Source organism: Syngnathus typhle, linkage group LG16 (genome assembly GCF_033458585.1).
Source record: "Syngnathus typhle isolate RoL2023-S1 ecotype Sweden linkage group LG16, RoL_Styp_1.0, whole genome shotgun sequence".
NCBI classification, from domain to species: Eukaryota; Metazoa; Chordata; class Actinopteri; order Syngnathiformes; family Syngnathidae; genus Syngnathus; species Syngnathus typhle.
The window spans coordinates 11205812-11218905 of NC_083753.1; the positions used below are offsets into that span (position 1 = coordinate 11205812).

Consider the following 13094-nt stretch of genomic DNA (forward strand, 5'->3'; position numbering starts at 1 on the left):
CAATACTTTGGGCCAGTTTAGATTTGGGAATTTGGTCCATATATAAGGCACACCGGACTATAAGGCGCACTGGCGGCTTTTGAGAAATGTTAGGTTTTTAGGTGCGCCTTATAGTCCGGAAAATACGGTAACTGGAGTTGTAAAAATTTCCAAGTTTGATTTATCAGCTGACTATAATACAGGTTCCACTTTTAAATGACCACATCCAAACAAAATCTCTTAAAAAGACGTTCCTGCAAATTGTTCATGGATATGCCGTACTGACACACGTAAAATGAATATAAATTACATAAATAAATTACAATATTAATTAGTGTAATATAAATTACACTAAAAGCCATACACACATTTATTTTTTAAAAATATACAGACCCAACCTTTCTGAACACAAAATCTGTACATAGTACACCAGCAAAAATCAAGAAATAACAAAACTGCCAACAGCACAGTTGGAAAGAAACGTGGAGCCAGCAAAACAAAATAACAAATAGTGAAGAAGAGTTACACCAATATATGACCCCAAAACATTACCGTATTTCATGCACCTCTTGATGCACTTACTACTCAAAACACTTTTTATTCGTTGTGACTTGTCCCTTTCACACCCACAGCCATAGATCAACATACATTCAACCCCCGTAGCAGTAATCAAAGTTTGAGCTCTGCCGTAATTTAGTTAATGACAAGCTTGGGGGCTTCAGACAACAGTGGACTTTAGTGGCCTTGTTCAAGGTGTCTTAATTATGTGCTATATTTTCTAAAATGGCTGCTAGGGTTTTTTTCCTAGCCAGATGAAAGAAGTCTGAATATTCATCAGGCTTTGTTAAATGCTATGTGTAGACCCAGAAGCACTTCAGCGAGACTCGTCTCGGCACCTTGCTTGACTGAAGGAGTGTTGCTGTAGCAGCGGAACACCGAAACATAGGCAAGTGCACTTCTAATTTATGAGCATGTAAAATAGAATGCACCAACAATGTGGCAAGTTAAAAATAAACCGCAATCCTAATTAGGAGTGATCTGTTTAACCCAAGTGGATTTAAAACAAATCAACGTGGAACATAAGGGATAGTCAACCAGCGCAATATGGTGGACATTTGGATGTTCACAACAGACCATCGTCATGCTTCATTTAAACCCAAGTGTGTGTTGTTCAACATAAATGCGAACATAAGAAGTGTAAAGTGGGCCGTAATCGTATTCGCCAAAGAAATAAAAACGATCTTTTGCCTATGCACTTGGAAATGTAAAGCCCACCTATGTGCAATTCATTTGTGCATCTAAGCCTCTCATACAAGTACAAAGCATGCCCCAAAATTTAAATTAAAAAACAATCGAACCACTTTGACAATCGTGTTTCATTTTCAGACAGTGCATCCAATATAGATGTATGCCGCGGCTCGGGCGAATTCAGGATGTTCTCGCTTAATGAGTGGAGCAGAGAGCTGCAGGGCATGACGGCGTGACTATACATGCGGCTGTCGCTGCTCTGGAAATGTTTCAAGCGTAACGGTGAGTCTCGGCTTCCCATGTGTGGACTGACAAGCTAACCGAGCCGACCGATTGCCGAGCAAATTAAAAGTGATCTTCATTAAGACTGCATAGTAAAAACAAAGCAGTGCATGATAACCTTTGATTGGTTAAATATTTTTTTTGTAATATAAACATACTGGGGTGGTAAATATTTTCCCTATTTCAGTTCCCGCTGTTTCCAATGACTAATTCAAACAAACCTGAGGGTGACCAGCGACCCTTCCACCGTGTTTGGTGGCTCCACAGTGAGCTGTACCTTTTGAAGTTGTAATCAATCACAATGTGAAAAAAGCTCCAAGCCAGCAATTTCTTCTTGAAATGTTCTAGCGATGATATATTGACGGTTGTATTTCTTCAGTTATATCACAAGAGGATATTGGTGGTAACTCTTATTGCTCGTTTGTATTCATTCTTCTGGCATGTCAGCTGAACAATGGCCGCCTCTCAAAAGTTCTGTTGGGTCTCTTTTCTTTCTCGGCATGCTTATCACTTCAGCCGGGCTCAACCTGCTTCTCTAATGAAAGTGTCACAGTCCTGGTATGTTTTAATTAAACGAGCAGCTTCAGCCTAGGGAGGCTGAGAGTACCAGGACGGGAAAGCCAGATGGACCCCTATATGGGGTCTTTTAGTGCCAATTACTATGAAGATGAAAATGTTGCATCGGTGACCTCATTATAAAACCGGATGATACATAAAGATGACTTGAATGTAATGTTTGAGTGTCTTTCGTTTACTCTTCTACTAATCGTCCATTCTCAAGTGTAGCCAGAACATCTTAAAAGTGTTTGTCACCTTTAATCGGTATTAATTCTACATGTCAAATACATAGCGTGCAACAAATGGAGCGGGAAGTCTGGGTCATGCACTTTCTTATACTCCACCGTGTATCATATTTGAGGCAACTGAGATTAATATCCAAGTAAGGAAAAAGTGAAGTATTTAATGTGACTACGCTCACCCAGTACGTATAATTTATTTGCAAATGTTACTTATAAACAGTTTACGGCATTCAATCGCACAGTTGTTTTATAAAAGTTACAGACAATTGTAAAACGTGTTTATCACAGATGATTTTCTGCATGCTGTTATTTTTTTTTGTGAGATCTTATTTTAAAAATCTGATGATGTGGGCACATTTTTTGTTCAGTCCACATTCTGCTCCATGCAGAGATATTTATTTGCGTTGACAGGACATTAACCCTTTCCTGTTTTTTTTTTCCCCCCTTAAATGAAATTAAATATTAATATGACATTTTGTGAACATACTGTTGTCCATACAGTGGAAAATTAGTGATAATAGTAGTTTTCTTGCTTCCGTTTTAAAACCTATAGAGTGGGATAATCTCATTTTTTATTCATGAGATCTTCAAATGAATAATAGATGGTGTCCTTTGAGCTCTGTGCCCTTGCGTTTATTCTCGTTATTAGGAGAATTCCAGATCATATCAGGCCGGCACGTTTCCTTTTGGAAAAAGTCGTCCTGCACCTCAGCCACCGATCCATCATGTGACCTGGCTTTTGCACATATCGTACATCTTCATGTGTGATATTGTGTGTGGTCTACTGTTCTATGACTTGTAATACGTTTCCTTGCTAGCGTCTTCATAAGAAACATCCGACCTCAGCTTTTCATGTCGTGGTTATTCTCTCCTTTGACTCACCTGCTCTATAATTTACTGCTCCATTCATTACAAGCAAAATAATTACCCACACATAGTGTGAATGAATGTATGATTTTCATACAAGGTAAGATACACTCTTCATTATGGTTGGCTGTGTTTTGAAATAGCAATAATTAAACATCTGCCACATTTCAATTATTTCCGCTTGTGGGGAAGAACAGCCTCGAGCAAATGGGATGTGCCCTATGCATCTTGGGTATGGGAATAATGAATAATTGAGATAAATATCTGTTTTAGCAACAGGATTTTTGAAATGGAATTACCATAAAACATTGCTTATTATAATTGGACAACTCAAATCATTTCAGAGGGAGGAGTGAAGGAGACAAAAGCTTTGTTGTGGGTTCGAATGTCAAAACGTTTCGTGTAATTGCAACGCACTTATTCCAGGTCAGCAAATTTGATCCGATAATCATTAACGATTCAGTTTGAAAATATTTGGAACGGCTATATTATTGCAGTCTTGTATTTTCCTTCTTCTTCACTGCTTATACGTGCCTATAAAAGGTCATGCAATTAATCTAACCATAAACCACGATAAATTAGAATGCCCTGTTTTACAGCATAATCCATAACAATAATTTTATATATACACTGTGCAGAGGCTGTAAATGTAGAAATTGCAAAGGCTTGAGGCACACAAACGCGAAAGAATAAAAATCACACTCCTCCCCGTTCGGTTTCTCATCATCAGTTGGCTTTGCTGACATGTATTGCTAAATCCCTTTTGTTTTTTCTTTGTCTGCTTTGAGTGAACAGCTCTGGAGGCGATGATGAAGAGTGTCAGCGTTGTTGCATCCAGGATGTTCTCACCCCAAGCAAAACTTGAGCTTGGAACTTTCTGTCAGCTTTTGTAGGCTAGTTATTTTGACGTCATAATAATTCATTGTATCGGATCAAAAGTCATTAACACAGCCGCCGCGGCGGTGGCTAGCACTCAAGTTTCAAGACGCAATATCAGCTTATCCTCTTAATGAAGCAATTGTAATCACATTGGCGCAGGATGGTTGTCTCTCATTAGCACGCAGGTCGGCGAAGCTCTCTGCCACGCTTTGATGCCGTCAACCGTTCCACCGGCGCTCAGAACAAAGAGCGTCTTTCCTGCAGGAAAAAAAAAAGGGGAGGATGCTTCTGTCAGTAGGGAAACTGTTGGAGTTTGCGGGAAAAGCCTTTGTTTCGCTTCCAAAACAAATGGACTCTTTTAATTAACTTTTGATTGTGTGAGGGAATAAATCACACAGAGAACAAAGTCAGAAAAATTCCTTTGAGATAATCCGGTGACCCGTTCAGTATGTTTTTGTTCTACTTTTGCTAAATTGATGTCCATATCATGGCGAGCTTGGCTAGGTCATGAACAATTAATGGAGGGGATGAGGCCATAGATCTTCCCAGATGTCTCGGGGCAATTTTAGCTGTTTAAAACCAATTCTTATTCATTGCCGAGGTGGAATTTTATATTCCCTCCATATTAGTTCACTCTCAGAGATTGTACGGCACAACAGCATGAGAATAAAAAAAGAAACAACACAAAGCTATTGTGAGAGAGGAGTACCTATTTTTCTTGACTCATTTGAGTTTGTCTGGGGGGGGCCTTCAGTCACACAAGGGAGCGTCCTTCGTTCTACGCTGATTAAAAAGCAGAAGCGCTCTCCTGCTCCCATCAGTTTAGCCGCAGGCTATAATAGCAAACGCAAAGGCGCTTCCTAATTGTCTGCATACCTGTAGGGCAGTGCGAGTTCGTCTGCTAACCACATAGTGTTCACTCGGAAGGGAAATGGTTTGGTATGAAAAAAAGAAAACAATGATAGGCATTCGTCATGGACTTGAGAAGCTGAGATTGGTTTAGAAACATACTTTTGATCGTCTCACTAGAAATTGAATATGTGGAATGGTTAGCAGATCATTGATGGTGTAACGGTGTGAGGACTTCCATTTGGGCAGCTTGGTTTCATTTCCCAGTTGATGACTTTGCAATTTTTTATTTTTATTTTTACAAACAGCAGTGTAATGACATTACAAGATGCTATGATTCATTGTCCTTCCAATCTGAATATTCTGATCCAAAAATGTAAACATGAGATACAGTAAAACTGGAAATAATTCTTAGTGATTTGTAGTAGATGCACTTCCATTACGGTGATGATATATTTGGACAATGACATCATAAAGTCTTTTGACATATTATTGATTTGATTTAACGGTTCATGCTCATTAGGAGACGGTAGTAGCTAACAAGTTTACACATGGCAGCCAATATGATGAATTTGCATAATGATTGATACCGTTTTAGATGTATTTAAATTTAGGGTCATCATTTACTATTTGATCAATAGACAGATTTTGTTTTGGTCACTTGTGTTGATCTTCTCACCCACATAATGCTGTAATTTGAAGATAAAGATAATGTATGACGGTCAAGGATCAATGCTTCCGGATAGATCATCTGCCAATGACCAACGCAGCGGCGTAATTGTACCAGAAGGAAATCAACTCTCAGCTGAGGGAAAGCAAGGTTTTAATTGAATTAAAGATAAGACGACTCACAAAGGAGGCCGACGAGGAGCTCTTTAGACTCCTACAAGCTGGTGACCCTGAATCGGCACCTCTCTGGAGAACCATTTAATAGCTCACTGCTCGACTGTTAACATGGAAATCTATGAAGGGAACGACATGAGGCACCCTGACTATGTCCTTCCATTACCTGATGGACATAATTTTAAAATTCCAAATCTTTTTATTTGCCACTATCTTGGAAATGTCATCAACTGGCTGCAAGTGTGAGTTTTTCGCCGCTCAAGCAGAACACGAGAAGCCGAATAGAGCGTCGGGTTTTACGACTGAATGGATATCGACAGAGGGAGACGCACCTCTGATTCCTGATTACAGCCACTTTGTGACACCTAGGGGACTGAGAAAGATGTCTTTAAACCTGCCATAAATATTCACTTGGACTTAATTGTGCATGTGGAAGTGATATTAACATCCAGCGGCAGCAAATTTTGCAGAAAGTTATGCAGCTTTGCTCTTCAAGTTGGGAACATTCAAAATTCAGCGTGCACGCTTTGCACAATTCAAATTTTCATTTCTTACCTTCTGCCATCGTTCCACCTTTTATGGGTACCAACCCCCAGTTTTTATTGAACATCTAACTAATTGCAACCTGCATAAACAAAGCGTGGATGAGCCTGGGCAGTATAAAATGCTCAGATAATTAGTTTTGCAGAGGGAGGACGATGTCTGCCAACATTGATCTGATGCTTTTCTCTATTGAATGGCCGAGGGAGGGACGCATGTGACGGTGACAGGTAGCTTGTGTCATGGATCACAGCTTCTCATCAATAGCTCCCCCCCATGACTGGGGGGTTGGCTGTGGAGCATTGCTTCAATGACACAAGTGCCAATTGATTTGGGATAACGCCAGGGAGGAATAATTTAACACATGATGAGTGAGGTTCTTTTTTAAATTTGTGATTATATGTTGCTGTCTTGTTTTCTTATGGTGAGAGCAGATTGAAGTGACGTGAATTCTTTTGATTGAGTTTTGTCTTGGTGGTTAATTGTTATTTTTAAATGCTTTTTCGCAAGTGACCACGAGTCAACGTGAGCTTCGTGTAAGTGTGACTGTGTTATTCGGAAGACCTTGTTTTTTTTTTTCATTTTCTGTTTCAAATGTTTTTTTTTTTTTAAAAGCCTTCCTTAGTGAAGACTGTCAAAATTCTGCTAACCTTTGAATCCCGCTAATGGATTTTTATTCACCCAGGGTTGTTGTGGTATTCAGATGGAATGCGCCAGTAGAATGTTAAATTGTAAATGTTCTTCTCTTGCTTGTGTTTGGGGGAGGTTTTATGCTTTTACGTGTGCTGGGTGCTGTATAGGAATAAAAATTATGGAGGCGTATTAGGGTGCAGGTGCACGGAGCGCTTCGGGGGGGAGCTGGGGTGACCTTGGCCATGGTGGCCAGGCAGCCATCTGTCTTGGGCAATGAAGAGGTGACCCAACATCATTGTTTAGTCTGACGGGGTACACTGGGGTCACTGGGAGGGCCAGGCCTCCTGGGCGGAGAACAGAAAAGGGTGTCTGAGCCTTATGTACACTGGTGATAAAAACAATCAACATGTGCACTAGTCACATAATAACTATGAAGTATATCTTCATGTTTTGATGCTGATAAAATCTCATTAGCATGTGAAAGAACGCTGAATGTCATTGCTCAAGGATCCCTTTCAAAATAGGCAATACAATAATTATTGCCATTTCGATGTGACAACCCCCGTTATCAATTTGTGAGCTATTTTATCAAAAGCGTGAAAATGAGAAGTGCTTCCTGTCTCAATTCAAAATGGGCTTTTAATCTTTCTCTTTCTGGAACATTTTAACAAGAGCTGACTTTTTTTTGTGTGTGTGTGCCCTCTGTTCTGCCTAGAATGCTAATCTTGACACATGACTTCTCCACTTACTTTAATGAGAATATACGAGCGTCCTTAACGTGCCAAAATGGAGTTAGCATTTTCTTATTTAAATTGACTTGAACTCTTGTGGAATTTATTCAGCGTGCATGCTCTTACTTTATTAGAGGTGCATGTTGACAGACATTTCCTGTAATTTGTACAATATTCTTAATAGTTTATTTTTGCAAAATCTGTCAATGTTATTAAATCAATTTGTATGTCAGTGAGATTCAATCAAGTGTGCTTTAGTTGGTGCAGCCACGTTGAGCAATCTAGCTGACTGCTTCAAGACTCTATTAGGCAACAGTCGATTTAACGTAATCAACTGAATTCGTAGGGATCAATTAATTGATTATGATGCAAATCTGTAATACTATATAAGGACATTTTGTCCTCTTAAGGAGCTGTATGCACACCAAAATATCACAATAGATTTACGTATTGAATTAAAAAGATATTTGTTATATATATTTTTTTAATAAAATATTTTTTAATAGTTTTTTAAAAATATATATTTAATTTCTTTTCATTAAAAACTAATTGGAAAAACTTCCACAAATAAATGTTCTTTTCAAAAGGGGGTTTCTCTTGGCAGACAAAGAGCTCTGATGAACCAGTCAGACATTTGGGGGCCATGCTAGACAAGGTGTTAAATGATAAAGGACCCATGTCTGTCCTTTCACCGTTAATCACTAGCCCATAGCTCAAATTTCCCTTGGCAGTTTCAATCACTGTTCTTTCATTTCACCCTGGACTTGACCTGCTCAACTTGCACCTTTTTGTTACTTTGATGTAATAGCAAGTTTCACTTCTCACCGCATGCTCATTAGTCACATTTGTGAGCAATAACGTCTTTTTTTGCAAGGTCTGTAAATTCACAGCAGCCACTTTAATGAGTAGCCTTTTTTTTCAGGTTGCTGTCAAGTGAAGCCATCTTAATGTGTGTCATAGTTCAGTTATTTTACCCAGTTGGACTTAAGTGTTATTTTTTTTCAAAGGAGAGGATAAATGTGTTATTATGTGTTAATCACAACTGACTTCAAAGCCCATGCTGAGCTTCCTGAACTTCCTGGACTCCATCTGGACTTCCATGCGAGAGCAAGTGAGATCAGAGGTCGTGTTGGAGCCGTTTTCTGTCTGCTACTAAGTGGTTAGAGAGTGGCAGAGAGACATGGAGCTCATGAAAGTTACCATCAAATGGACTTTATGGCTTTGCAGAGTAAAAATGACCTCTTCACATGTCTAATGTCAAATCGAGTGAGGCAATACCAACATATGTGCTGAAGAAGGGGTGGTTGATGGCTAATTACAGTACGGTCAGCTCGTGTTTGTATAGTGAAGTGTTTGGGTTAATTGCTGCTGCATGTTTTGCTCTTAGTAGACGTTTGGTTGACAACATGCAGCGTTTGATCTTCATCATCATATTTGAATAGTTTCCAGGAGGTCACAAGGGTGGCATTTAAAGATCGTTGCTTTATTGAGATGATGGAAACTTTTCTCATGATGGAACGTCAAGCCAGTTAGTGACTGACTTAGATAATGGAAATGAAAGAAATGAGTGGGTGTGGATTTGTGTGTACCGTATTTTCCGGACTATAAGGCGCACCTAAAAACCTAACATTTCCTTAAAAGCTGACAGTGCCCCTTTTAGTCCGGTGCGCCGTATATATGGACCAAATTCTTAAATTTAAACTGGCCCTAAGCATTGTGTCATGAAATCAATCATAAGTGGCCCTCTAAAGACTATGAATCATGAATCAAAAAGACTATGGATCATTATTTTGTGTTTATAAAGTAATTTGTCGCGTCTGAAGTTGAAATAAAAAAGATAAAATGGAGAATAATTTGATTTGGATTAAACATCTGACATGATGCATTAATGGTGCACCTTATAGTCCGGTGCACCTTATATAAGGACAAAGTTTTAAAATGGGCCATTCATTGAAGGTGCGCCTTATAGTCCGGTGCGCCTTATAGTCCGGTAGTTAAAAAAAGAATTGCTTCAGGAGAGTGGTATAGATGTCCTTTTTTGCCATGTTGCATATGTTCACATTGAGGTTAACTGAAAATGTAACCCCAGGTGTGTGTAACTCTATCGGTTCCTTTAAGCAAACACGTCTCCAAAATGGTTCATTTCATGGATGGGTCGCAGCACTATCCACCCCCCGCCCCCCCTATTGAGTGAAGGTTGAGCCTGTAGAAATGCATGGCTTTGCAAGTGCACATACAACCCCGTTGACGTTTTCCCGCTGCTCCAAGCCACTATGTGTGTGTGAAATGATCTGTGGTGAATCGCACTTTATTATTTCTTGCACGGCTAGCACCTTTCCCGTACGCCAGGCTCCATTACTCTTTAATCTCAACCAAGCTGTATGGAAAAATAGCAGTATGGCGCTGCCACCATGTTACAGAAGTGACTTCTCAAAAATCTGAAAAAATCTATTGGACTAGATTGAATCAAAATTGGAAGGAAAGTGATTACTTTGCATTTCTGTGTGCTTTATTGGACAGTTTTATGCCAAAGATTGAAATTTATGTGCAGAGGGAGGTCATAGTAAGACAGTAAGCTTGTGTGAGAACAGTCTTGTTGATGACCTTTATTGCCAATTTGCAGATGGTGCTCCATCCAGAACACACATTGCCCTTTGAGCAAAATCTGGACTTTTTGACCAGTGTCAGTGACATTGACAGGAGGGTGACCTTGTGGAAGATGGCAGACCTTGGCTTTTAACACAAGTAATTGTGATTTGCACCCCTTCACCTCATGCTGACAAATGAGTGCTTCCTTTTTTTCGGAGCGAACAAAGAGTAACCCATAAGAGAATTAAAAAATAAGGGCAAATGAAACAAAGACGCTATCGCTAGCTCAGGTTTAGCTTTTGTGTTTGTTGGTCAGTGTGTATCGTCAAAATTCTGCTCATGCTCTTTCTCTTGCAGTAAATAGGATACAGAGGGAGCACTTGTTAATGAAAAGCCACCTCAGGCACACACGCTCTCTTCAATTTCTTGAAAATTTCACATTCTGCCCTGGCTTGGCAATTTCAAACGACACCATCTTTCTTTTGTGTCATTATGTTTTGTGTTAACTTAAGGTCAGTCAGGTTGGTGATTTGAAAATAATTGCGATGATGAAAATATGCTCCGCCCCCTACATTTGAGTTGTTTTCCCAAAATGCTTTTGTCAATCCCTCAAGGCTTCACAGTGTCTTTTCTTTGTCTTGGATGAAATTATTTTTCCAGTATAGCTCTGTAAGCGTCTGGGCGGTGGGGGGTGAGTTGGTGGCTTACCCTTGAAAAGAAATTTCTCACTTGAAGCAGCGGGGAATCAGGTGCCAGTGAGCATTACCTTGTAAAGCGCCATGTTCTGACCTTACCTCCTATTCAGTCTTCTTCTTTCACACTTAACCACCACACTAAAAGTGACATACATGTTATGTTTCTATCTTGGAGCTCACCATTGACATCATTCAACGTATCTGTGCTTGGAGGGATAAAATGCCACCTGCTTGTCTGAAGGCTTGCTGCAAGAATATGGCTGCACTCATTGAAGCGCACACTCTACCTGCATGCCAATTACACCGTCGTGCTAATCTCCTCCAACCATGTGCTCGCTCACAATCCTTTCCTTTCAATGAAAAATCCCCTGTAGGTACGGACACGACGTCTGTAAATGAACCGACACTTCTTAAAAGCAGGCATAAATTGACTGTTGCTGTGTTTTACCGTCATTATAGAAGATATCGCTAGTCTGTCGGACAAATTGTCTTTCGTGGGTGGGTATTGAGCTTTTTCATTGCTGTTTCATAAAAATTTGGATCGGGGCTGCATGTATTGGGAAATAAAAGTTTTTCTGCCAACGTTCCTTTTTTTTGGCTGTATTAGTCATAGTTGTCTGGGGGCTTATCCTAATAAGTGAAATTGTTCCTCAAAAATATATACCGTAATTTTCGGACTATAAATGGCACCGGAGTATAAGTCGCACCAGCCATAAAATGCCCAAAAAGTGAAAAAAAACATATATGTATATAAGTCGCTCCTGAGTATAAGTCGCCCCCCCCACCCAAACTATGAAACAAAATGCGATTTATAGTCCGAAAATTACGGTAGTTGGAAGTACTGTTGGTAACATAGTTTGCTCACAAGGCAAGTCTTTTCCTAACAATACTATCAAAATTTCATTTTCACTTGGCAACCTGCTTTTTTCTTAAAAATATCTTGTTTACATTCATTCATTCATTCATTCAACCACATAGCAGAAATTGATTAAACCTACTCCATAACAACAGTTTTGCAGAAAGCGACTTTCGTAAATACCGACACAGACAAGGTGCTTGCTGCCCTAAAACACTTTGGATGTTTTTGTGTTGCAAAGCCAAGAAATAAGCAACATATCAGCTCCCATTATTGATTCTACCCCACTGCAACTGTTGTTTTGGTTCATGTGGCTACTCTTGTTTTTTTTTTTAACAGATGCAACACAAAGAAACACTTGCATCAACTGAGGCCAGATGATTTGTAGAGCAATTTGTTCTCGTTATAGCAGCTATAAAATGACACATTTTCCAAGGCTTAACATCATATGCTTACACATATTTTTTTATGTGTAAGCATGGAGCTAGTACCTGTTTGAGTGTTTGAGGCTGGAGTACCTGTTTGAGTGTTTGAGGCTGGAAAAAAAAAAACTCACCAGGGTGCATGCATTTTCTGAATTCCTTCTCGTCATGATACGCCATCCCACATGTCACACCTGAGGCAAAAAGCACCATCTTGATTTTATCTTGCTTTATGCATCTTTCATGACAGGAAGAATTTCCGACATGCCTCTGTCAAGATCCTCTACAGAGCCCACCTTGTAGGTATCTCTGGCAGTTTTGGGATTAACCACATGGCATTCATCTGGCTCGGACAGATTGCCAACCCACACTAGGTGACTTGGATGAGCAGAAGGTCAAGGCATCCCATAACATGGCATAATACTGGTAGCAGTGCCAAACGCTGTGCAGAGTATGTTCATTGTCAACCCGCCCCTCCCCTCCCGGATTTGACATTTCATGTCGCAGTTTTGCTTGCACGGTTTTTATTGCAAGTCTTTTAACCAAATTAGATTTTACCTTAAAGATGATGTTTGAGGTCTGACAGCGGACACAAATTACTTTGTGAGCGTCATACTAATGTGGAAAAAAAAATGATGACGTAAATTTACTTCAGATTGTGCACAGCATAAATGATTAAGTCTGAATCCTTTTTCTCTCTCTTCCGAAGACTGTAAAACAGTCATGCACCTGATGATTAAACACTCCGGGATTAATTTCCGTCTTTATGCAATTTGACGGTAGGTGGTGTCTTCTATATGATCTGTCTGACCCCAGGAGCTAGATGTAATCACGATGAAAATTAAATGAACAAGTAAGAGAAGTTATTTCTGGCCATATGT

At 39.7% G+C, this 13094-nt stretch overlaps 1 long non-coding RNA gene across 1 annotated transcript; it reads right to left on the reverse strand.

The window, feature by feature from the left end:
* Positions 1–335: 335 nt before the first annotated feature.
* On the reverse strand, positions 336–12573 carry LOC133169717 (uncharacterized). The gene is made up of 2 exons (XR_009718440.1): positions 12348–12573; positions 336–4313 (listed from the first exon to the last, which is right to left on the reverse strand). It is a non-coding gene; the product is annotated as an uncharacterized LOC133169717 (long non-coding RNA).
* Between the last annotated feature and the right edge of the window lie 521 nt (positions 12574–13094).